This window comes from Scardinius erythrophthalmus (assembly GCF_964197995.2).
Source record: "Scardinius erythrophthalmus genome assembly, chromosome: 24".
Classification (NCBI taxonomy): domain Eukaryota; kingdom Metazoa; phylum Chordata; class Actinopteri; order Cypriniformes; family Leuciscidae; genus Scardinius; species Scardinius erythrophthalmus.
This window is the reverse complement of record NC_138244.1, coordinates 21,820,885-21,846,704: the sequence shown is the minus strand read 5'-3', so window position 1 is coordinate 21,846,704 and position 25,820 is coordinate 21,820,885. Positions and strand designations below refer to the sequence as shown.

Here is a 25,820-nt window from a genome sequence, read left to right as displayed (position 1 = left end):
GTTGAATTTAAGATATTGCTACTTACTAATAATCTACTTACGTGCACTTCATAATCTTGCACCCCAATACCTTACTCAGCTTCTCCATGTTTACACTCTTTCACGTGCTCTCAGATCTTCATTTTCAATTTCTCTTGTGGTACCTCGGATTCGACTAACTACCATGGGTGCCAGATCTTTTAGTTATGCTGCCCCCCCACCGGGCAGCTACTCTCTTCCCCTTGATGTTCGCAATAGCGATTGCTTGTTGACTTTTAAAACGTGTCTTAAGACAAATGTTTTATACAGGCTTTTTTATAACATGTTTTGAGTCTTTACTGCACTTTATCTATGCGGCTTGTTTGTTGTGTGTTTTGTCTAATGTAGTGATTTGTATATTGCTTGTGAGGTGACCTTGGGTTTTATGAAAGGCGCCATTAAATAAAATGCATTATTATTATTATTATAACATTACTGAGCTAGATCGATATTAGAATATCATATTAATAAATACTGGATGGCTTGCGTTGTTAAATTGCATGCAATTAATTTTAAAACATATTGTATGACGTAGAAAATGCTGCATTACTGTTACTAAAAATAAAGCTGCATCTGATTATGTTATGTTAGCCACTTGACAAAAAAGTGTTTTTCTCTGAGGCGGAAAATCAGTGTTGAGCTATAACAATGATACGTTTTCTGTCTTTAAATGTATCCAAACATTTGTTCCCTTGTCTAATAAAACATATAATATATTAAAGCGTCTTTGGCGTTTCCATGGTTTCTGCAAAATAAAACCGTAAATCGAGGGTAACGCAGGTATGGCGTCACTGACCGGCGACACGATGACACCATCCGTGTCCTGGTTAAAATTGCTTATTTCTAGGATAATGTAAGTACACAAGTCAACAAAATACATAACACTATTCTAGTGGGTTTTGGATATTTGAATCCAAATATCTTACATATTGTGCCTTTAAGACTTTTCATTTGATGGTTACATCACATTTTTCATTCAGTCATTCAATGTAGACTTTTCTTAAAAATGGTATAAAAGTTTAAACCAATTTGCCTACAAAAATGACATCTTTGTAATGTTAAATAAAAATGTCTTTGTGAGACAAAGACCTGGCTGATTGGCCAAGGGGCATTTCATGGACTGTTTCAAAAGCTCATTTATTGAAATGACAATTCCTACACTGAAATGGGCATGGCTAATAATGATTGTAATTCTAAATTTAACAAACTGCCACATTCAATTTTAGATTTAGGAGAACAAGCGCAGATCTAGTGGTGGTTTGCAATAAAAGTGTCAGGAAAAATAATACACTGCCATTATTCATACAAAAACAGCCTAAAGTTTTACAGGCGAGCCATTCATTTCTTGTGACACTCTTGGAGTCACTCTATATTTACAGAGAAAAACTGTAAAAAGGCTCATTGTGCGTGCGTGCCTGATTCGTGCAAACAGCCATTGTTTAGATGTTTCCATTCATAGCTGGCAGTCATCATAATTTGATGAGGGTTTTGACCCTGCATGCCTGCACTATGATCCACTCTTGTAATCTTTAAACTGAGATGAGTAAATGAATGGTAAAAATCTGAACAGAACAACAAGAGCGAAGCCAAGCCACCGTTGGCCCAGCCTACCCGAGCGTCCGTCCTCCTGTGACCCGGCAACTCTTGATTTAAGGTCTGGCACTCCACAGCAGCTTCAAAACACTCCCTACTGAGACTTCAGAAGAAAACCAGCCTTTATCCTGGCAGCTGACATCTTTAATCGCTTATGAACAAAGCCAGCAAAGAGACTAAATCCCGAGAGAGGTTGACACAGCTAGCTAGCACGGCTATGACAACTAAATGGATCTCAGTGTAAAAGTACCAGAATGAAGTTAGAGAACACTTTTGCCTAATACACTTTTTAGCTCAGATTCTTATTGCAATGTTCCTTTGCATAAAATCGCAAGTATGTAGTATCTATGTCTTGGCCTGTATAAAAGGTGTTTGTTGTGTTTGAACTGGTTTTGAGGATGATAATCTTGCTGAGAACTCATCTTTAGAGAGCATGCTTACCGTTAATGAAAGGTTGTGTGTTAAGGCCTTATATAGAGATGGTTTGGTCATTTTGGTAATTTAGTCATTTGTTTAATGCAAATTACTAACCTTGAGCTTGCAGTTGCTCATTTATAATACTCCAAATTCATTAACATTAGAACGAGTTTGAGAACAAATTCATGTGCATACGCATTTTTTGCGAATTCCAGCAGGCGGAAACTTTTCGTGAGAAGTTCTCCTGTGTGTGTAAAGACTAATAAACCGCACAATTATTAGTGTATGATGAAAGAATCTAGGCAAAAATAATCAACACATGTGTTCAACAGAGTTTCACTAAATGAAAAGATTTAGTAAACCAGCCATATTTACTAAACAGGGCAAATTGGCGTGAAAGCGCAATTCCAAAAAAGCTCAGATGGGAGTGGAAAGCTACTGACGTCTTAATTACGACGACAAATTAAAGAACAGAGACGCAGTCAGATCATTTCCATAATGACCAAGGAGCAGCGCAAATTACCGTCTGGTTTAAGACGCGCTTTTTTGGTGCGTTAAATAATAATACCAGTAAATTGACTAGCGAAAACCGTAGTAAATCCCCTATCCAGGTCTTTGTGCCACACACAAAGACATTTACAAAGTTTTCATTTAACATTAGAAACAAGCTGTTGGTAAATATGGTCCTTAAGATATTTATTTATTATTTATATGCACCAATAAAAATGGATTTTAATAAACAGCCATGCTTACATTAATTGGTATTTTACTAAAACATAAAATAACTATTTCTGAGTGATGACACAACTTAATCGCTGGTTTTTACCAATGAATTGAAACATGCAATTATAAAGGAACTGATTTATGGATACTCCGACAGATCAGTATCGGTCGGATAATTACACTCTGTGACTCGATTGGTAGTCACTTAAGTTGGTCGATCTCACAAATTTTTATGACGTGAAAGCGTGATTTTTTCCGCCAAACCGGTTCATCAGAAATTCCGCCCTGCAGAGATTTCATTGGTTAAGGTTACAGTGACGGGTTGGTTTAGGGATCAGTGTTTAGTGTAGGCAATCAGTATAGTGATTGACATGACCGATGAAATCTAGAATTGCCTGCATGGTGGGATTTTCGCTGAACTGGTTTAAAAAAAAAAAAAAAAAAAGAATAAATCACGTGATGTAAAACCGTAAAAAGTCGCTGCCAACACGCCGTTGAGATCATGATCCAATGTTTTCCACTCTCTTACAGCTTGCGTGTGCTTGGAATGGATCGATCCCTCAGATTGACAAGTCTTGATTTACCGTGCGCCATAGAATAGGAGCGCACAGATGAAACCGTGCTGGAAGATCATCACTCATCAACTAGGATCTTACTACTTGTTACTTATTCTATGTAATTATAAATATGTCTATGCTTTGTGGCGTTTACACATGTAATTATTTCTTATGTTAAGTAAAACATTCCCTTGTTTGGAGTTTTTTTTTTTGAGAATAAAGGGTAATAAATTGCATCTCCTTTTCTGGAGTTTTCTCAGAAGAGTTGTTACCTAGTTCACACATAATCAAAACCTATTTTCTTCGTAATTTGACACCATGCACTTGACGATAACTTGTTTTTTTGCCTTCAGGGTGTTAGGGGTTAAGCAAATTTTAACCCCATGCTTTCACCCCTCCAATATCCATTAGCTTTGTGACATGATCCTGTTTGACAACTGAGTGAACGTCTGTCTGTGGATCACTGGACCGCCCAGTGTACAGACGGACTTCACGCCTGCTGGGTTCAGATAATCTCCACCCTTACTGGGCTTTTAATCCAACTCCTAGCACTGGATTTAAAGCCTGGCCAAATGACCTATTTACTACTGTTGGCACCACAGCAGCAGACAGAGCATGACATATCTCACAACACAAGGTCTTTGACATATATCGTGTGGTGGCCTCATTTTCACAAACCGAAGCTTCCACTGAAGCAGAAAGAAATACATAGGACTGAATGAAACATAAAGAATGGAGACTTTGATATGTACAAATGGATTTAGTTAAATGGTGAATGGATTGACAAAGTCAACATGTAATCAAACTGATCAAATTAATTTCCTCAATACACGTTCCTGGTCTTATTGTGCATGATTAATCGGTGCACATAATAATAATAATAATAAAAAAAAAACTTTTATCAAAATGTAATAGCTTGTTCTAACTCTTAAATGACTTTCCTTTTCAGAGTACTTTTTCTACCTATTTTTCCTTTCCCAATATCAGGAATTATTATGCTTTTAGGGAGTCACACCAAATTAAATTTTACTACCTTATCTAACTTGACTTGTCATGAAAAATATCTGATATTTTGAGAGACTTTTTGACCTTGACACACAGTTATGTGGGTCTACAGTGGTCCTCGCTATGATATCCAGTGGTGAATGAAGTACACAAATCAAACACTTCACTAAAAGTATAGATACCCTAATATAAACATATATAAAATACAATATTCCTTTTCAATTTGACTAGATTTAGAAAAGTAGACTTGATTTTTAAATATAGGCAAGTATTAAGAGTAAGAAATTACTGAATGCACTGAAAACATTATTTTATTTATCAATTTTATATACTCCATCCTACAATTGTAACAATGCTATAGAGAGGAGATTAGGTATAGACATAGGTGCGGGAGCTTTATTCAAAGAGTGCAGGACAACTGGGAAAACAGGATACAGTCTTTAGAATAGCTCATAAGTTTAACATAGGCATATCCACAGGAGGTTCTCAAAAAGTTAACTCAGCATTCATCCATAATACCCGTCAAGGTCATTTCAGGAACCAGTGGGTGAAGACATAAACCAAAACTCATGACAGAAAAGTAGTCACTGGCAAGTTCACAAAATCACATTTCTTCAGAAGCAGGGATAAAAGTCGAAGTAGAAGATCTCAAATAAGGAATGAACCTCAAACAGAAATGCATACTCAGTCTCTTTGCATACAACTGAAATGAAGTTGCATACAGCTGAACTTTTTTCAGCTTTTCAGCTATATATTATCTCTTTTTCTAATAAATAAAAATAGGGCATTTCATTTTCAAGAATTTAATTCTTTTAATGAGCCTTTTTTCTTCAGTATGACAGTTGTACAATTTTTGATGCCATTTTTAATGTTTTTTGTTTTTTAATAACTTGATAAATCAAAAATAGCATAAATTTACTAACTACTTTAACATCCAATTTTCAAAATCCAATTAATTCCAGATTTTTTTCTGTAATTGAATATCCTGTCCCTCAAATTACCAATGACTTTAATTTGGTCAAAAATAATATTGCCTTTTTGTTTGGTTAGCATGAGCGTAAACTATACCAAACAACCAGGGCAAGGTGTTGGGTTTCTTATAAGTTAAGAAAACGGAATGTCTATTTACACCCAATGCAAATAGGCTGCCTTGTTGGCAGAGGCTATTTACATTAACCCCGCCCCCCACCACTGTCTAAGCCAGACAAAATGACAAAAAACCCGCTGATAACAGGATCGATAGTGTGGAAAGTACGGCTGGTGACGTCAGCTGTTGACTCGACTGACCTGAGTTCCAATCCGTCTTTTTCCGAACTCATTCTTTTCCCTTTTCCCATTGCATATCAGCTTGGAGAGGAGTTTACTTTAAATAAGAATTCTGAAATATTTGAAAAGTGGAAATTAAGTGCCTAATGGGTATTTAATAGTGGGAATTGTGTTTAATAGGTAGGGTTAGGGTTAGGGGTGGGGTATCTGTATAAAGTATAAATAGCATCTAACAACTATTTACACTTAGTGCACAGAAAATACTGCTATTAGTGCAAATAGCTGCTGCCTTCATTTTTTTTAAATCCTAACCCATCATGATTTTAAACTGGTTAAACCGGCTTAAGACATACACCTGAAGGCGATACCTTCATATTAGCATGCTTAAGTCGGACTGAAGTTTGAACCTAAAGGTTCTCAAGTGTGCTAAATGGAGATCAGGGTGGTATTTTTGGGCCCTCACATGGGAAAAGTCTAAAAACATTGGCTTCCCACTGAGTCTCTTTAAATAGACTGACAGTAAGGCCCCTGCACTCTCGGCTCCATTAATGATGTGTTCTGCCTCATGGGCTGCCATGACCAATAACAAGGTCACTCTCAACTAGCTTGTACCTTCATCCTGGGGGCTGACAGTGCTCATTCTGACTTTCTTGTCTGAGAAGCAGCAATTACGTTCCTTGAGAGGCTTGATTAGGTGCTATTCAGGGACACAGCCGCTTAAAGGAACTGAGCAAATGTTGTTCTTGAAGGCCAGGGTAACCCCTGAATGCCACAGAAATATATTCTTAAAGGAGAACTCCGGTCAATTTTAACATTGAGCTCATTTTTTTGTAAATTTGGAGTGCTGTCAATACAGAGAACAACGACAAAAATCGGTGTTGCCTACACCGTGTTATCCTGTTTTTAAAATTTGCACCCTGTTGACTTCAATGGGGCAAGTTTTAAACCTGCTTTTAGCATCTTAACATCCTTGATGTGTCATTACAAGTGCACAGGTCATGTGAGTGATTCCTTCAGAGTGAACACGGGTGTTAATTCAGCCAGCGCACATACCTGTATTTACTTCCCGTTTTCGGTCAAAGTCCACTGTAGTCGATTGTCGAGTTCACGTGCATAGGTTTAGTTACCTATGATCACGCACGTGAACTCGACAATTGACTACAGTGGACTTCGACCGAAAACGGGATGTAAATACAGGTATGTGCGCTGGCTGAATTAACATCACTTTTATACATATCTTTCACATCTACTGTAGTCAGATTCACCCGTGTTCACTCTGAAGGAATCACTCACATTAGCTGTGCACTTGTAATGACACATCAAGGATGTTAAGAGGCTAAAAGCAGGTTTAAAACTTGCCCCATTGAAGTCAACAGGGTGCAAATTTTAAAAAGAGGATAACATGGTGTAGGCAACACCGAATTTTGTCGTTGTTCTCTGTACTGACAGCACTCCAAATTTACAAAAAAATGAGCTCAATGTTAAAATTGCATGGACCAGTACATTCCTCAACATTTCTCTTTTTGTGATCCACAGAATGAAGTTTAGGGAAACAGTTTTGGATTGATATGAGGGAGAGTAAATAATGGCATTTTTGGGTAACTATTTTTTTGAGGTATTGAGAAAAACCAAACAACACAAGCTCTGCAGTATTGAATGCAGGCTCTTATGAAACACGATTGTGTCCACTAGTGAGGTAGAGCTTTAGTCTAAGAGTTTTATTTATTCATTGGCGTGTGCTGCATTAGAGCACAGCTAATGGTGCCATGCCTGTACCTCAGCACTATTTTGAGCAGGTTGTGTCTTTCCATCATAACCCAATCACATCACACACTCTATTTAACACAGACTTTAATGTGTCTTATGTAGGTCAAAGCAAATGAAAGAGAATTCAAAGACTTCAGTAAAATATCTCCCTCCCTCTTCTACCACCCCACATAGCCTAATTTCTGCAGTTTTTTGAGGTTTCCGAAATTAAACCCTGTTTCTTATCCTTCCCGTTCACATTCCAATCAGCACTAATTGCAATCAAGGACAGTGCTAAACATAATTGCATTCTAAACTAAAGTGTTTTAGGGTACGTTTACACACCAACAATGTACTAAATACAGAAAAGTTGTTCCTTTGCGTTTTTCGCGTACAGATGACAATCTTGTCAAAATGATTACTGTTCACATGAATTCGTGAAAACAACTAAAAACGCTGTATTATTCATGCCAGGCCAGTAGATGGCAATGCCACTTTGTAAAGAAACACTTCGTGCCTATAGATTGAGCATGTAATATGCATGCGCATGATGTCACCATTTTCACAAATTCAGGATTTTGTTGTTTACACGGAGAAGATAATGGTTTCGTTAAAAAAAAAATTGCACTTTGAAACCAGTTTTCAAAAGTTTGTGTTTTCAGGTCCCCAAAACTCAGTTGTTGTGTAACACACGCTGCATATTTAAACATTTATAACAGCATAAATAAAAGGTACAACTAATACTTGCATGTTTTATAAATACTAACATTTAAATAACATGACTCTTTCACATTAATGACTTTTTTCATATTACAGTAATGACAATTGTACCTAATTGTGATCAATTAATGAAATGATGCCCTTAAACAATGCTAATAGTAAAATAAAATAAAATAAAATCCCATTTCTTTCTTTTGGTTTTGGGATGAAATATGGCCTGGACATGCGCTTGCACACTCAGTACTGACACCAAATTCCAGATTTTCCTAGACAAAAAGAACAGTCTTTTGCTGCATTAGATTAATCTGAATTTTTCACATGTTAAAGTGCTGATAGAATAATACAGCAAATACCAGCTCAACTGTTAAAGCGGAGTTTGGATTACCTAAAATGTGATGATTTATAATCTGACATGAAAGAGGACAAATGCTAATGGATGTGATCACTGATGGCTATCTTTAACATGATGGAAAAAACATCAAGATTTTGACCTTTAGTGCCCTTTTCCCAGAGAGGCATATGTCTATTTCTGTCCTGATGTCCTCTGAGGTTATTGACTGAATGATGGTGAATAGAAACCAGCTCTGGACTGCAATAATTAACACATGGTCATTTGGTTTCAGAGAATGCTAATGTAACTTGAAGTGTGGATAAAACCAAATGCATGTATTGTGGGCGAACACTCAATTAAACTGTGAAAGGAGGTGGAATTATAAACTGTACACATTTAATAATCTGCTCTGGTCACCATTGCGTGGTTTGCCATTGTTTGAACCTGATCCCCCACTGGGTGCCCATCTAAAAGCAATCGTTACGAATAACGATTTTTGAAGAAACAGCTCATCTAAAACAAAACAAAAATCATTTACTCAGCCTGATGTCAAACCTGTATAATTTTCTTCTTTCCGTCCAAGCTGCATTTTTCTTTACAAAACAAGTAGTAAACGAGTTAAAAAATGATACGAGTACTATTAATATAGCACACCATTTATATGGACTACGTTTTATGTACTTCTATGGTATTCTTTTGTTCTTTTTAGAATGAAACAGCAACTTGCCACTGCTTTATGGAAAAGAGCAGCTTGAGCATTCTACTAATTATCTCCTTTTGTGTTCCACAGAAGAAAGACATTCATATGGGATTGAAACAGTATGTGGATGACTAAATTAATTAGATTTTTGATTGAACTATTCCTTTAACTCAAACTCCTTTAAGGTCAAACGGATAGTCTCAGTCAGGGGTTTTATGATCTAATCAATGAGTTGCATCAGTCATTGTTGGCTTGAAAACTCAGAAGAAAGTTAGAAGCCAGAACTGCTTGATAGCAACAATGCTGATAATGACATGGGGGTGTTTTCCCCCATTTCCTACAATAAAAAAACACATCACCAAAGTACTGTCATTAAAGTATTACAAAGTGATAGTTTGCTCAAATAATAGCTCACTATAGCATTAACCGATCTGTAAAGGCCATCATTAACCAAGTCAACCCTGCCTTTTTGGTGAGCTGCTAGTTATAATGATTCGATTCGAGAGTCTTACAATGCAAAGTTTGCTTAATTTTTTTGTTTTTTAATCTAAGAATCACATCCATACTCGTATCATTCCAAACCTGACTGGTTACATCTGCAGAAGACAGAAGAAAATATTTTGAACAATGTTCACAGAAAATGTCCATACAATACAAATAAATGGGGTCCAATCAGTGTTTTGGATCCCACTGACTTTTATTGCGTGGACATTTTTCAAAATATCTTTTTTTGTGTGTGTTCCACAGAAGAAAGTCAAACAGGTTTGGATTGGAACGACAAGTGGGTGAGTAAATGATCACCGCTAAAATTAACATGACAACAGCCCTGTCTACTAACCTATCACACAGTTATTCAAAGTCTTTTAAAGTCAACTCCATGAAACCTTGACCACGTCCTATAAAACTTTGTAAACATAACACAAATCACGCTTGCTCGGTCAATGATTATAGATGCCCCATTTACAAACCAAACAAAACAACCAAAACATACAGTCTCGGTTGACAATAAATCCTGGAGGAATCGCTTTGGTGGAACCTGGATTCAAAATGTGTTCAAGTTAAACTACGCTTGGATTGATTCACCTTATTCACTGTTCCTGACATTGTTTCCCCTTCTGAATTCCTTAAAAATGTGCTCACGAGCAAACAATAGCAGCAAAAAACCATCGGTGCGGTAAGTTTCATTTTGAAATGTGTCTAGATAAAATAATCTGCAGAGATAATCAGAAGCATTTCTCATTCCTGTGAGCCTTATACAAAAACACTGAGGGGAAATGCAGCTGCCGGCCCCCTCTTATTCCTCTGATAGGCTGAAATGGCGTCTGGTGATATTTTCTCACTCAGCGAGCTCGAAAGCAGAATTGACCTCATGTCCCTCAGCACCTTTAAAAAAACAGTTCCCTGCTGCATAAACGCGAGCGTGAAACTTGATTGCAACTGACTTGAGAACAGAATTCATATTATTCTCTTGGGGAGAGGGGTGTTTCTTACTTACTTTAGTTAAAGTAGTTATTTCGCCATGAACTCAACTAAATATCACCATGCTAGGCTTGCTGCAATAGTCGGTGTTACACAGTGTTCAGCAGCACAATGGTTACAGATTTCATTTATCACGTGAGGAGATTGAGATGAGCTGACTGACAAGACTATGGCGGAAGATTTGGTTTCAAAGCTAAATGTAAAAGTGCCTATTTGGCAATGTTTTGGATTTAAAACTAATGCTAATATGGAACCTCTACACATTAATGAGGCAATCTGTAAACTTTGCCTTATGAATGGCAGCATCCGGAGGTAACACAAGTCGATTAATCGGTGGGAAAATCCTCACCATCACATCCCTACACCGTACCAATAAAGACTTACTGTGCGTTCACACCGGACGCAAATAGCGCGTCAAATTCGCGCCTGCCGCGTCTAGTTATACGCTTGACCACTTTGTGTGCATTAAAATCAAAAGTTTGAAGCGAAATTTACGCGCGTCAGAGGCGAAATCCGGAAAGTTTCGAAACCTGTTGGCGGCCATCTTTTTATCGAGCATTAGCATTAATCAAGAGAGTCACCGCACGTATATGCTCTGGAGAGCAGAAACAGCTGCGTAGGGGACATCGTCGCTGTACTCGGGTCCACCAGACCCTCCGGAGGGTTTCAGGAGTTTCACAATTTGCTCCAGGAGGTAGGTTTGGTGGACCTAACGGTGAGGACGCTGACGAGGACAGCGTAGGCCGTATAAGCCTCGGCCTCGAGTGGTCTCTGCATGACAAGCCCACGCTGTACAGCCCGGCGCGAGGTTCACCCTCGCCCGCACCTAATCTGTCATTTATTTTTGTTTTGATAATAAAATGGAGCCAGCCTCCAAAAGTGAAACCTGTCCTGTGATTTAAAAAAAAAAAAGTTTTTATACACTAAATTGTGTTTGTTGTCTTTACATTAGATTAATAATGTTTATAATCTAGAATAGATATGGAATAAATAGCATTCAATACAAAATGAGTATCTCTCATATATTGAAATCGAGTTTTTATGTGAAAGATTTGCTTTGTTGTGCATTTTAGTAATATTACAAAATAATTTATTGAGGTCAAACATAAAATAAAATTATAAACTGTCACTTCACCACGTGACACTTCACCACAAGCAGGCTCCTGATTGGTTAACGCGGCGCAGAAGTTCAGATTTTTCAACTCGGGCGGCAGACATGAATTCGCGTCAAACGCGTGAATGCACAAAAAGCACTAATAAAATAATTCGCTCGTAACGCGCTTAACGCGCAATTCGCGTCATTCGCGCGAACTTGGCTGACGAATGAAGCGTATTCGCGTCTACCGCGCCGCGCTCTACGCCCCATTCGCGCCGCAGGAATTTTTTACGCGCGTAACGCGTCTTTGCATTGACTTAACATTGAAATCACTCGCGCCTGATGCGCTATTCGCGTCCGGTGTGAACGCACCATTAAAAGGTTTACAGATTGATCTCACAGAACAACATTTTAAAACTACACAAAAGTTAATTACTCTACTGCAGTTGTGTGACATATACAACGACTTTCATGGGAGTTTAAAAGATTTCTGACTTTTTTTTAAAGGAATTTTAAGCATCTGCAAATTTTTTTTTACTGAAAACTTAAAAATATTTTTTTATGTAACACAATTCAAATTATAATTTTGGCTAAATGTTAGTTGTCTAAAATTGTTTTAAAAGAAAGCACTACAATGTTTTTGGGATATATTTGCAATATCTAAATCTATAATAATTATTAATAAATGACACTACCACAATGGAAATAGCCAGAGCAGCATACTGTTCTGATAGATAATATAGGTAAAAATACAAGTTTCAGAATTAATAAAATAAGTTCATTATTTTGTATACAGTATGTGTATGTGTATTACTTACTGTATATGTTTTACTTTTTTCATGAAAAAAAACATTTAATACATTTTTCTATTTTCCATGTTCTGATGTTCATGTTATTTTATTAACCCAATTCTCAATTAATACATTTCAATTTGAATGCCATAATTTATGCCGACTTTAAGAAAAAACCTCACAGAGAGTGCATGATTTTCATTACTCTATTACAAAAAAATTAAATATGATTTGCATTATAATAATGGTAATTTTTTGACCATTGTTTTTTTTGCATTAGAGTAATTAAAATTCACTGCAAATATTATGCTTAATTGCCAATCTTAAAAGTCCTAAAACTGGTTTAATTTTCTCATGCAAAATATAAAATTGCATCAAAATGATCTAAAGAACAATGTAACATCAAGAACAACTCAATATAATCAACCATAGTCCTTTAGGGTTCTTTGCTTTTATTTTTAATAGAGAGACAAAATTATTCATATATATTAATATAAATTTAAACAATAAGTTTGATTTTACTACAACAACAAAGTAGATAAAACTGAAACTTTGTAGACTATAGTTTAAGCCAGTTGCCCATAACCGCAATAGGCGTTCTCTGCTTAAATGATGGTTAGTTGGAAAGCACAGCTGACCTCTCTCTCTCTGTACATCAACTCCCCATGGGCCGTTACTATACTCAGCCCCAGCCAAACACACACACACACACACACCGGCTCTGCAGAGGTGTGCCCCTGGCCTGTTTGTTTACACTCTGCGTTGGTTGCCAAGGTAAACATAAGTGGGGAGGGCTGGTGAGCACAGGGGTGTGTGAAATCCATCCCTCGCCCCCTGCATGTGTTCAGTGCCACATGAGATCCCTGTATACCGTTACTGTCAAAGAAAAGACTTTGGCAATAAGCCCTTTTTCAAACCTTAAAGAAAGCCAGTGGCAAAAAAGTACATGGTACAGTGATGGTATCAGATGGTGATACCAAAATACTATGATACTAAAATAAAATGAAAATTATAAAGCTTCAAAAATCCAAAAAAAACCCTCATTTCATTCCAAGCACATCTGCTGTTATATATTTATACTGGGTTCCACAGAAAAAAGATAACATCATAGGCCTAAGGTTTGGAAAAACATGAGGGCGAGTAAATAATCACAAAATTGTCATTTTCAGCTGATCTATTTCCTCATCTAATGGTCTTTAATCGTACCACTTGACACTGTTGTAGCCATTTGATAACTTATCTACAGGATTTTTGGATGTGAGCTGGGCAGAACTTGGCACATCTCTGCCTGGATTTCTTCCTCCTCACAATTCACCTCTTGTATGTTTATATTGTCTTTCTTCCCTAAGCGTTCTTCCGACATAAGAAGGAGAGAACAGACTTGTTTACTCTTCATAAAGCACAGTCAGGCGTTAAGTACAGACTTGATTGGAGTGTTTATGTACCTTGGATGGAACATCTAGTGGGGCCAATTACAGCTCAGGACAGCGAAATCTCTGAGGAAGCGTTCTCCGCCACTGCACAAAGATCTCCGTTTCCAGATGGCATAACATTAAGGGAACACTGTGAACCCATTTAGTTTCTTCGAATCTGTGAACAATTTTGGATCACGCTCAGGCTCAATGTTCACTTCTTTGGAATATTTTTGACTAGGTCGTATTTATAGACAATTAAAGCTCAAAGGCCAACTGAAGTGCCTTGACACACGCAGCATTATTCAGTGTGTTGATGTGATTTCCACTGAAACAGGAAGACAGGGTGGGACATATCAAGCAACTCATCCCCTTTTTTAAATTGCAAATAGCGTTTTGTTTTTAATCACAGCTCTCCCATACTAAAAGACATAATTCATTTGGATTTCATAGGGACTTTAATACTGCTAGCGTGAAACACTTACTACTGTTATGTGTTAACATAACTACTTGCGTAAAATATGTTATGGGCTTAAATGAATCCGGTGTGTTACAGAGAGACATTCAAAATATGCAGAGTGGGGGAACTGAGAACCACTGGTCTAGTGCATGAATTTTATAAGGTTAAAGGTTGTCTAAGCGATGTCAGGCCAAAACATTTTTTGTCACATACAGCAAACATCTCCTCACTATCCGCTAGCTGCCTGTCCCCTGAACACACTGTAAAAAAACGCGGTCTCTCTAGACACCACAGGCTCCACAAACGGCAACAAAAACAAACTGTGCTCACCCGCACCCCGAAACATAACAAACAGTGCTCCAGCCAATAACCGACAAGAAGTGTTGAAGGGTGGGGTTTGGGCGTTTGCGGGGTTTGTGCGCGTGCACATGAGGTGGGTGTGTGGAGGAGAGAGATGAAGAGGGAAGTTTGATTTATGGCCGACACACGACCAAATAGACGACGTTCCGATGAACAGAACAACTTGCAAGAGGGACAAGGATAAGGAACGCGCGAAGTCCCGAATTTACATCGGAAAAACCTTTGAAATGTGGCGAGACCTCCGCCGGCAGAAGGGATTAGCTAGCAGCTACTATCCGACATTCAGTTGCTCTGTTTTTGCAGAACAGGTAAATCCACTTTTCTTTCTAAACTGACGTTCATGTTCGCCAAACCAACACAAGGATGTAATTAGCTAGATTTATGCAGTCAGCGTTAACTTTGGTGAATACAACATGTGTTTCTAGCAGCGATCAATCTCTATTGTAAATGATCAAGCAAATTCACAGTAGGGCGACAATTTGTGTAAGTTAAGGGTTGTTTTCACCCACGGTTTGTCGTGAATTTGAATGTTCATTTATAGGCTATTGACAACTTTGACTAAATTGGTTTACAACGCCGCCGTTGTTTATGCTCACTGGGAAACGCGAAGCTAAACGTTATCTTGCTATCATTGCGTCCTTGTATGGGAGCTATTTATAACCTCAGGTGGCAAAACGATTTTAAGATAATTTTTCTCTTTTTCTGCATTCTGTTCTGCAATATATAAAAGCATTTATCTAACTTGGCGACATTACACATTGAATGAAGTATCAGTAAAACTTAACTTTGTAGTGACTATTTTGACTTTCCTTTATGCCGGAAGGGAGGGGAGGAGGGAGGAGACGGGATGAGGAGGAGGGAGGGTCTAGCCAGCCTCCGTTTTGTTTGACAATAATTCGAATGTCAACAAGAAGAAACGTCTCCCGGGATCGCTTAGACAACCTTTAATATGTCATCCAACATCGGCTTCTGATAGCCCCGCCCCCTCTGCTACAAAACGGAAAGCTGCGACTGTTAAGTGCTTTAAGTGTCTAACATTCCACACATGTTTGTTTTTTTCATTTTCAATTATTAGTTTGTGCTATCTAGAGTTTCATGGCAGAAATTTGTATTTGTGGGCATAAATGTTAATGAACTAATGGTTAACGCACATGCTACAAAAGTACCTGTAGCATTTATTGGGTCTAATTTTGCCATTTCACAGCTAAATTAACCCCTACACATTGTGATCTTTGTGACTAGGTTCGATGTGCAGATATAGAGCCTAAATGGCTAGCTAGCATGAAGCGTTATGTTTACTTGTGTAAAATATGCTGTGGGCGAGTTACATTAATGGATAATGGACTAGCGGTTAATGCACATGTTAAATGTTTTTATTGTAATAATAATTTATTGGGTCTAATTTAGCAATTTCACTTAAATTAACTTCTAGTTATTGTGTCTAGGTTGTGCATGCAGATACAGAAGCTAAAACTAACATGAAACACTAGCATTGAAACATTTGTTTACATTCTGCCATAAATTACGTTGTGGACATTCCTGTAATGGACTAGCAGGTAGCACACACACTCTGAAATGTTGAGTTGCGGAGCGCATGGGTGGTAATGTATGATATTAAATTGGGCCTTTTCTATATTCAGTTTCCTTTTCCAGTTCCATCATTACCTGTTCAATTTCCACCGTATCTAAAATGTCCTACATAGTTTCCCCATCTTCCTCTGCCACTTTGCTGTGTCATTCTGTAACAAGCCTCCCGTGAGTGTGTGCAGAATAGCACACACTCTTTTAACATAGTCACACTGCAGTCTCAGAGGAGGAAAAGTAGGGCAGGATGTCTTCCACTGCTCCAAACACCGAACGTCAGGACTGGGAGAACTTGAACAGCGGCCTGGAGCATCTGATGCCATATACACTTTATGAGGGAGGAAGAGAGAGATAATCTAGAAGCTTCCTCTGTAATCATGGCTTTATAAGTCAGGTATAAATGGATAAATGAGACAATGAAAAAATACAGGCAAGAGAAAGGAAACCCTCAGGCCAGACCATTGTAATTGGCAATGGCAAAACTGCGCTAAATGATTTAAGTGACTGCTAGATGACGACAAATGTAGCATGAACAACAACCTATGAGCAGATTTATTCAATTTTGACAGACATAAAACATTTACAATGGGGTACACAACACATAGAATGTACCATAATCATGCACCAAGGGGCCAATGTTTGGCTAGTTAGCATTAGCAGCTGCTAGCACCATTCTAGGCCCAAAAAGTATATTTTTCAATTGACAATCAATTCTGTGGTCCGATGATGGCAGATTCAAATCTCGTAATTCTGGGGCTTTCTTGCTTAAAATGCTTAAATTCTTGCTCAAAATGCATTGTAAATGTCAAATCAAATCATGGTTCGTAAGGGAAGGAAAAGAAGGAAGTTTGGTTTTGCGTACGCACATACGCTTAGCTGTGCAAACATGCCATGAGCTACTTTACTCAATGAAAGACAAATACAGCATGACTGATATTAAACTCCTAAAGCCAGAGATTAGCAACTAAAGCTCACAACATAGATGTGTTTATTACATTGCGTTTCTGTACAAACGCCTTTCTGAAAAGCACATATATAAAACATTGCAAAAATCAGCCAACCGCCCCCGGACAGATGAAAACAGCTGCTGCACTTTCTTTTTTATAATATATCATGCTGGTATTGAGCTGAATTGTTTCTGAAAGGAAGCTGGAAAAACTGCGCCATATCAGTGGATTTAGTAAGAGATGAATGAAGGATGACAGAGGCAGAAAGCTATTATGTTTGGATTCTAAGTGTGGGAGAAAGTCGTATTCACATCTGCCCACTTACAATGCATAACACAGTAGGGTGACCTTTTGCTTCTTCAAAAACTTTCCAGAGTAATGCAACATCTAGTGTAACACATCTAATTGCACATTCAATATGAATATAAAACAGGCTATTTCTTGTGACCATATGTTTGGATGCTAGACAATAGATGACTATATAGCCTCAAGTAGTGTACTTTGTGTCGCCTGTAAATATTGGATCACTGATACACTTTGTAAACTATTGGTATAAGAGACTGACATATATTTAAACAAAAACATTCTTCATTCTCCATTGCCAAGCAATACTCTATGTATTTGCCTAACAAAGCAGACAGTGAGATCTTCACATACTGGATTAGGTGGAAGGTATTAAGCAGGATGCTTTTAAGGAAATTAGGCCGGCAGTACCACAACAAACATCTTTGTATATCTTCAAACACCACTTAGATGTTGTCAAACACCAGAACAGAAAACTAAAGGATATTCTATTACGCTACAATAACAACACAACAGTCCGAACAAAGCTAAACCTTAATCCTTTAGCATTAGCATTTTCCTAACATTTAACAACTTTGTAGTAGGGATGCACAACATCGGCATTTGTTGCCTTGTCAATAAGATAGCCTGGTGATGCATCTGCGATATCTCACATGTGCGCAAGAAGTGTGAGTGTGCGACAATGCTCCACACATGAGTAACACTGGGTTTGAGTGTCATTGTTTGTCTGGAGCTGCTGTGCTGTTGGCAACTAACAACGAACTCTTGTTTGTATTTACTCTCGTTTATGCATTTTTTGTGCTTCCTTGTCGTTTGTTCATCATCTCCACTTTATTTTTCGTGAAGCATTATTTTGTTGCTCTTCTGCTAGGATAAATAGACATCCACTCTTAATGCAAGAGTGTGTAACGGAGGCCAGCTTGCGAGAGTTGTGCAGGCTGAAGACTGATGCAGTGTTTACTGTTTAGCGTCCTTGTTAGTGCACTCACCTCACCAGCAATCGTGTTCGAGAGCGACTCGGAGCAGGGCGGTTAGGGTTGGTGGGTGAGCTTTGGAGGCGGAGCAATGAAGAGAGGGGTGTGTTTGTTTGGGTTGATTTCAAATATCAACAATGTTCAGCAACAACTTTGATAAATAACATACTGCACCTTTAAAGAGTGGAAAAACAACATTTATAGTTTGAATTTCACAATAAAAATTGACAGACAAGCTTTTGGTGATTACAGGATAACATGCGCACTACAAATGTTTAGCGAAGTTCATGCATCAACAGTTGCACAGACTAAAAGATTTTAGATTTAAAAATCCATATCATTACGATTAAAATTGAGAAATGAATATTGTCAATCCAGAGCTAGTGTCCACACAGCTGACATGTTTAAATGTTTTGGCTTATCCACGTTGTGTGCATGGAATAGACGCTGAACACACAATCGGAGAACTGCTAATTAAACGTCTGTTACACAGCCACTGATTTACGGCCCTCTAAAACCACTTTGGATCGAAAGTAGCTGAAATTTCAGTGCATCCCTATAGTGTGTTGCTTAAAATGAACAAAACTTGGACTAAAATTCACATTTAAAATGTACAGTCTTTGGAAAAAACAGATCTAATTACTGATGACTCATCCTGTACTCATGGGTGTGTCCAAATTTTTGTCCAATCGCATGCTCTCTAGAATGAAATTGTTCCTTACCTTTACACCAACTGGCATACATAGAAATATGGTGCACCGCAGTACCAAAAGTTTCACCCGATGATACGAAATATACATACAGTGCATCTGTCATTATATTGGTCAATAATTGTGTTCACATGCGCCAGCTGTCAATACCTGATTGGCACACCTAGATTTTTACCCATCAATTTACATATACAACAATCCTGATGGGCCTGATAAAGGCTACGTCTCTCAAAAACATTCTAAGCCCAAGTGGATCGAAGACACCATTGGTGCAAATGGCTTATGATGCTTTTAGGAAACTCAGCCCAGTTCAGCAGAAAAACTAGCTTTCAAAGTCACCACAAAATCAAATTGGACAATTAAAAAAAATGTTTTTAATATTGCAGTTTTTTAAATAAATGATTTACCCATGCACATCATTATATATTATAATATACATTATAGTCATTTTTAATCAAAGCAACATCTCTTCTCTTCTCTGATGACATGTTTACTGGCACGAAGGCGGGACAACCTGTCACTCACATGAGATCCACCAATAGCAAACCACAACCATCCAATCAATTCCTGAAGGACAAAATCAAGTCCCGCCCTAAAAAAAAAAAAATTCTCATTCGAGAAGCCGTTACACTTGGATATACAACATCACAATAGGGAAGAAAAGAAGATCGCAACTTCCGTTTCTAAGTAAATAGTTTTCTTTGCACTTGATGTTAAAACATAATAACACACCTTTTGTAAACTGAGTATAAATAAAAATAAGCATCTAGTAATTATTATCAGCCATAATTTCTACATCAATGCATCCCTAAGTGCGACAGCAACGGTTTATAAACAGTTAACAACATTTAAAAAAAAAAAATCATTGCCCACTCAGATGTAAATGCACTTCTAGAAACAACTTGGCCATATTTCAAGGTTTCAAGCATGAGCCAAGCATGAGTAATCAGCAGTTCCTATTGGACCGTGGTACTTGTGGATAAGAGGCTAAATATGAAGAGTTTGGCACTACAGGAATGTAGCAGCTCCAAGCAAATTAACACAGAGCTCTGTTACAATTTTTGTCATGATGCTAAAACAATCTTGCAAGCGACAATCTTGTAACCTTGAAGTCAATCTAGGACAGCATTTCCAAACCTTTTAATCTTCACGACATGACATATTTCAAAGGGAAACAGGATATATTCAACAAAGAAACCATGTAGGTTGGGACTTTTTATTTATTATTTCTTTAGTGTTGTTCATTTTATCCACCAGGAATTGAAGTATTCATGGAGTACACAATTCAACCGCCATTGGTCGAAAAAACAAATAGCCCCACCCCAAACTGATGCTATTGGCTGAGCTAATGTTGCACTCCAAAACATAAAGAAATGTGGTAGTATACTACAAAGCCACAGTGTTTACTCTTTTCAGGAGAATTGACTTAAAGTTTTAGTCTGTGCATATTACGTTGGAGGGACGTAATGTAATATTACGTGCATATTACGTTACCCCCCCCCCCACCCCCCTGTTAACATCCAACAACAGCTCTATAGCATTAGTTATCAGAAACCATTGTAAATAGCTCAGCTGAAAATACAGGAAGTGCAAGGCTGACCAGTCAATGACCCCTAAAAAAAAAAAAGAATTCAGCTGTCTGGGATTCTCACAAATAACAATCAGTGAGAAAATCGACACAGTTGGAACAGGAGGGTAAGAAAAAATTAAAAAAGAACAAACACTGGGCTGTTAGGGCAGCTTGATTATTGGTTTGCTCTTCCCGACATGTCACTGGAGACTTCTGTTCAAGCAATCTGCTACTGAATGTCAACTAGTGGTCGGCTGTTTGAATGAGCAGGGTTTAACTGCATGTGTGTGTGTTCTATATCCTATATCTAGATATATTTATCCAAATGCAAACTCATATTAGGTTGCCACACTATTCACAACCCACTGCTGGTGGGATGATTTTGGCTGATGTCAGTAGGGTCATGGCAAAATGATGTATTAAGAAACACACTTCTAAGGTGCAAAAAGAGTGATGCTAAGCAAACATAATATTAATATAATACATTTAATATAATATAATGTCAACAATAATATTAAGAATATATTATCAATATTCCATAATATAACAGTATTGATTCATTATTTATTATTATTAAACTGATAGATGCTAGATGGTCAGTAAAGCATTCACCCTTCAGTAGTGAATATATTCACAATATCATACTTTATTGCTTAATTATTCTTTTTTATTTAAAAATCAATTAAATATCATTGTGTTATATAATATAAAACTACATTAAATATGTATATATTGCCTAAACATTAAATGTAATTATATATGAAACTATCTCCTCGACCTGCGTTCAAAAAATTAATACTGTTGCTGTTATTTTAAAAGTTAAAATATGAAAATATTTTCTTAAAATTGTATTAGGAATTTGAAGATTGTTAAACAATATTGATATTAAAATATGAATATTTAATGTAACACATTATTTGGAATTCCATAGGCTACTTTGGATGTCTGACCAATATTATGATTCTGTTCAATAATGTCTAAATAAGGGAAGGGAAGGGAGGACAATAGGCGACTTTATATGAAATAACACATCAACTGCAGAGAAGAAAAATATAACGGAACAATTCAGCAATGTAACGTCTAAAATGATTCGTGCTGGTTAGGGATGGATGGATGCCGGAGAGGAAATCAATAATCACATCCAAATGCAAAGAATAAGTGATGCTCGTTTGTGGTTATTTATGCTAAACAGCCTATCATCCCACCCTGATTCAAAGCATCAGCTGTAATACAGTCATATTAGGCTATCATATTATCGCAGATTTCTCTTACCTCTGTTGCAACTTCACCCCTCGAAGATAGAAACGTGGCAGGAGATCTAGTCGTATCCGAATGACTTCATCTCGGATCGAGAACGGGTCGGTTTGGGTTTGATTGGGTTCCTAACACTTCAAAAACCGTCAATTATGTAGGCAATTACATGGAAAGGAACTGTGAGACGCTCGCGTTTGTCCCGAAACAAAGTAACACTCGCGCCTTATGCCGTCTCAAAATGTGGAAAGGCCGCTCGAAACGCTGATTTCCAAACGCGATACAGTTGAAAGTTGAAAGTTAACCGCGCACAGCTGCATCCTCAAGAGATAGAAGATGGTGAAGGGATAAAATAGCGGTCCATAGTGTGCCATAACCGCTGGCGTACAGCTGTAATCTGGGAGCGCGGACGGAAGGAAATGCCTTTGGAGGAAAGGAGGCGCTTAACCAGCCAGAGAGTGCTGGATTTAACCCTCGTGAAGCCTGACGTCATTCTGGACAGCAGAACTTTTCACATTCAGGTTCTGTTTCACTTAAGTAGGCCTATTTAAGAAAAGCATATTCAGATCTGTCCATACGACTGTTCTATTGAGGTTGAGGATATTAAACATTTTATCATGGCTCTTTTATCCATAATATATAAAAGCATAAACTGTAACAACAACAAAAAACAAAAAATGTAAAAATGGGCATGAAAATGTGTGGTGTATTTTATAACATTTTTGTTTTACAAAACAGTAAAGATGGGATGTAATAGGCTGCATGTTTCATTACTTTAATATTATTGCATGCGATAGATATTCAGACAACTTTATTCTGAATGAATACGGTATTGTGTTTATTATGTAGGCTAAAGAGAAATATTTGCAATTGCAAGATGCTTCACGGACAATATGTATAACAATACAATCTTTATGATGTTTCATTAAAATTGTACTCATTCATTTTGCCCTTTTTTATTTAAATAGTAAAGTAAAAATGGAGTATGGACACAATTTTACATAATCTGATAAACTGAACAACTGTTATGAAGACAGTTTAGGATGGATGGATGGATGGATGGATGGATGGATTTTTTTCTGGAACTAAATCAGTGGTTGATTTATCAGCATTAATAATCACTCACTGTCATTTGATATGAATTAACTCAAAAGGTATCAATATATTTTTAGCATAATAATGCATAATTCAGGAAGTCAACAGGAAATGGTCAAGCTGAGTTTCCTGGTGACTGTAAAACCCAGTGTGAAAAAATGTCTGTTTGATATTTCTGATTACCTTACTCATTTGTGTAGCGACAGGAAAAGTGTTTGGCTGCCCTCTGGTGACGTGCAATGAATGTGCAAGAAACTTGCACAGAGCACTTTGTGAAAGGACCAAACATTTTAAAGGGTTAGTTCACCCTAAAATGAAAATTCTGTCAGTAATTACTCACCCTCATGTTGTTCCAACCGCGTAAAACCTTCGTTCATCTTCGGAACATAAAGTAAGATATTTTTGATGAAATCTGAGAGCTGGAGCACTCCTCCATAGGCTGCTAGGTGACCGAAACTTGCTGGCCCAGAAAAGTTATTAAAGAGATCGTTAATATAGTCCAAGTGACTACAGTGGCTTAATGATGTCAATGTGTAAAGAGATGTTTATTTAAAGTGTTCGAGAGGTGATAACAGTCTAAGTATATATATATATATATAAAATTCAAATCTATACAAAACAAAGAAAAAATGGCAAACAAAAACTGTACAAAACCAATAAAGATATGAAATAAAGTTATAAATATATACACACAAACTTAAATAATTAGTAAAGAAGTAAATAAGGTAGTAAAGAATTTATCATGGCACCAAACCTGTACGCTCGCTTGCCAGGTCAACAACTGATAACCTTACATTGGTTTGGGGCTCCCATTTAAAGCCAAAGCTCCTCCCCTTTGACTAAACCATCTTCAGCTAGTATTTACATATTTACAATAAGGCATAAATATATACATATAACAACATTCACACCATATATATATATATATATATATATATATATATATATATATATATATATATATATATATATACACTAGAAAATAAATATAAATATACAAAATTAGTAAAATAAACAGAACAATAACTTAATATTTCTGACATCCCCTTATAAGACAATAGACTCGTCGCTGCGTGGTGCTCGAGTTTTGCCGGCCGACGGAGAAGACCGACGCTGCACGCCTGAAATCGAATACTTCACTACTATATGGTAAGCGAAAAACAGTATGCCAACATAGTTGTAGTATGACTAAGTATAGTATTCCCCGGATGAAAAGTCCCCGAATGATCTACCTCAGATAGCACACGTACAGTACGTCTGCAAGATGTCTGTTAAAGATCACTTCATTTGGAAAGCATCTGCAGTTTACTAACATCTGATAAGACATCTTTAAGATGTCAGTTTAACATACATTCAAAATCATTACATCTTAAAGACATTTTCTAAACGTCTATTTGACATCTGACAGGAAATCCGATGTCAAATAGACATGGAAAGGAGTTTCGTGATCTGATTGGTTGAATTATACAGGATGTCCAGGAGACGTGTGTCTCGCGTTCTGAAAAATCCCGAGAAATGACATACCCAAACTGAAACAGATACAGTTTATGAACCCTTTGTACTAAAAGCACAAGTATGATCTCATTTGAAAGCTGACACCTGGCAGTTTATTGTAAATGTAGAATTAATTATTGTCATAATGATTTTTTTTTTATAAATAGCTTCAAAGTTTTGTAAAGTTATTAGAAATTAATTTTTATGAAACATCCTTATGAAAATAAAATTGAAGTTGGCACTGTAGCAATCTAGAAATGCACTACAGCTAAAGCCACATGTCTAAACATTTTATGTTTAAAATCTGAAGATAATAAGTCCAAAACTCTGTATTTAGTTAAATGTTTTTCAAGAATGTTTTTTGTTTTGTGGTGCAGATGAGCCCCATTCAGTCTCAGTCTCCCCCTGGACACATTCACACCTCTCCAGCCTGGTTATGGCTCTAAATATGCATTTCTTTTGTCTGCATTATAGTTACTAACGACTGGCTATTCACAGGCTATTCATAGGGTTTCAGTCCCTAATTTCTTTTCTCAAAGTTCACCTCACATTTTAAACTGTATCAAATGCATTTCTTGAATAAAGAAACATTTCAGTAAGCATTCAAACAAGTAATAAAAACTCGGTGAGTGTTTTAGCGCAATTTTCTCACCTCATGGGATCACAACACTAAGAGATAGTAAATCTTTTCCTGGATTTTTGTGCGTTCCCGAGATTAGACCTTCCTTAACATAATGCCGAAAACCCGAAGTCACTAGGTGGTCTGGTTGAGGAGTAGACAGAAGTGCAAGATTGGTGCGCACAGACGCACAGAACAGAAATCATGAGTTAACAAGCGCAATTTTGTCCGGTGGAAAATTGCGCTAAAATTATAAAAATATAACTTCTAGGTGGCAGGTGCACCTAGGGCTAGCTAGCATGTTAGCTTAGCACACCATCAATACACGACAATTTATGAGATTAAAACCATGTTTGTGCTCCAAACTTACTTTATAACGCAAGTGAGTATTTTAAATAATCTTCTGTGATCTAATTTGGCTTCAGATAAAAAAATCAGACAGAAAATATAATATTGGTATGGATTCTGCACAATGATAGTCTATATAGATTAGCATTACATTATAAATATAATCTATTATTATGGAAATACCTGGCATGGCTTGAAAAACACAGGTAACTCAAATATCATTGCAATCATGTTTATTATCTTCAAAACGT

General features: G+C 37.1%; 1 protein-coding gene across 3 annotated transcripts in view; it reads right to left on the bottom strand.

Moving 5' to 3' along the window:
• The window catches only part of osbpl5 (oxysterol binding protein-like 5), a 61,899-nt gene extending 39,487 nt beyond the window's left edge, over window positions 1-22,412 (bottom strand). The window contains exon 1 of one of the 3 annotated variants that reach the window (XM_081355581.1): window positions 22,035-22,412. The gene's annotated coding sequence lies outside the window, so the exon portion shown is untranslated. Of the gene's footprint in view, window positions 1-16,339; window positions 16,480-18,497; window positions 18,626-22,034 lie in introns of those variants that run through there. The other 2 variants (XM_081355582.1, XM_081355583.1) reach the window with 2 other exon arrangements.
• Window positions 22,413-25,820: the final 3,408 nt, after the last annotated feature.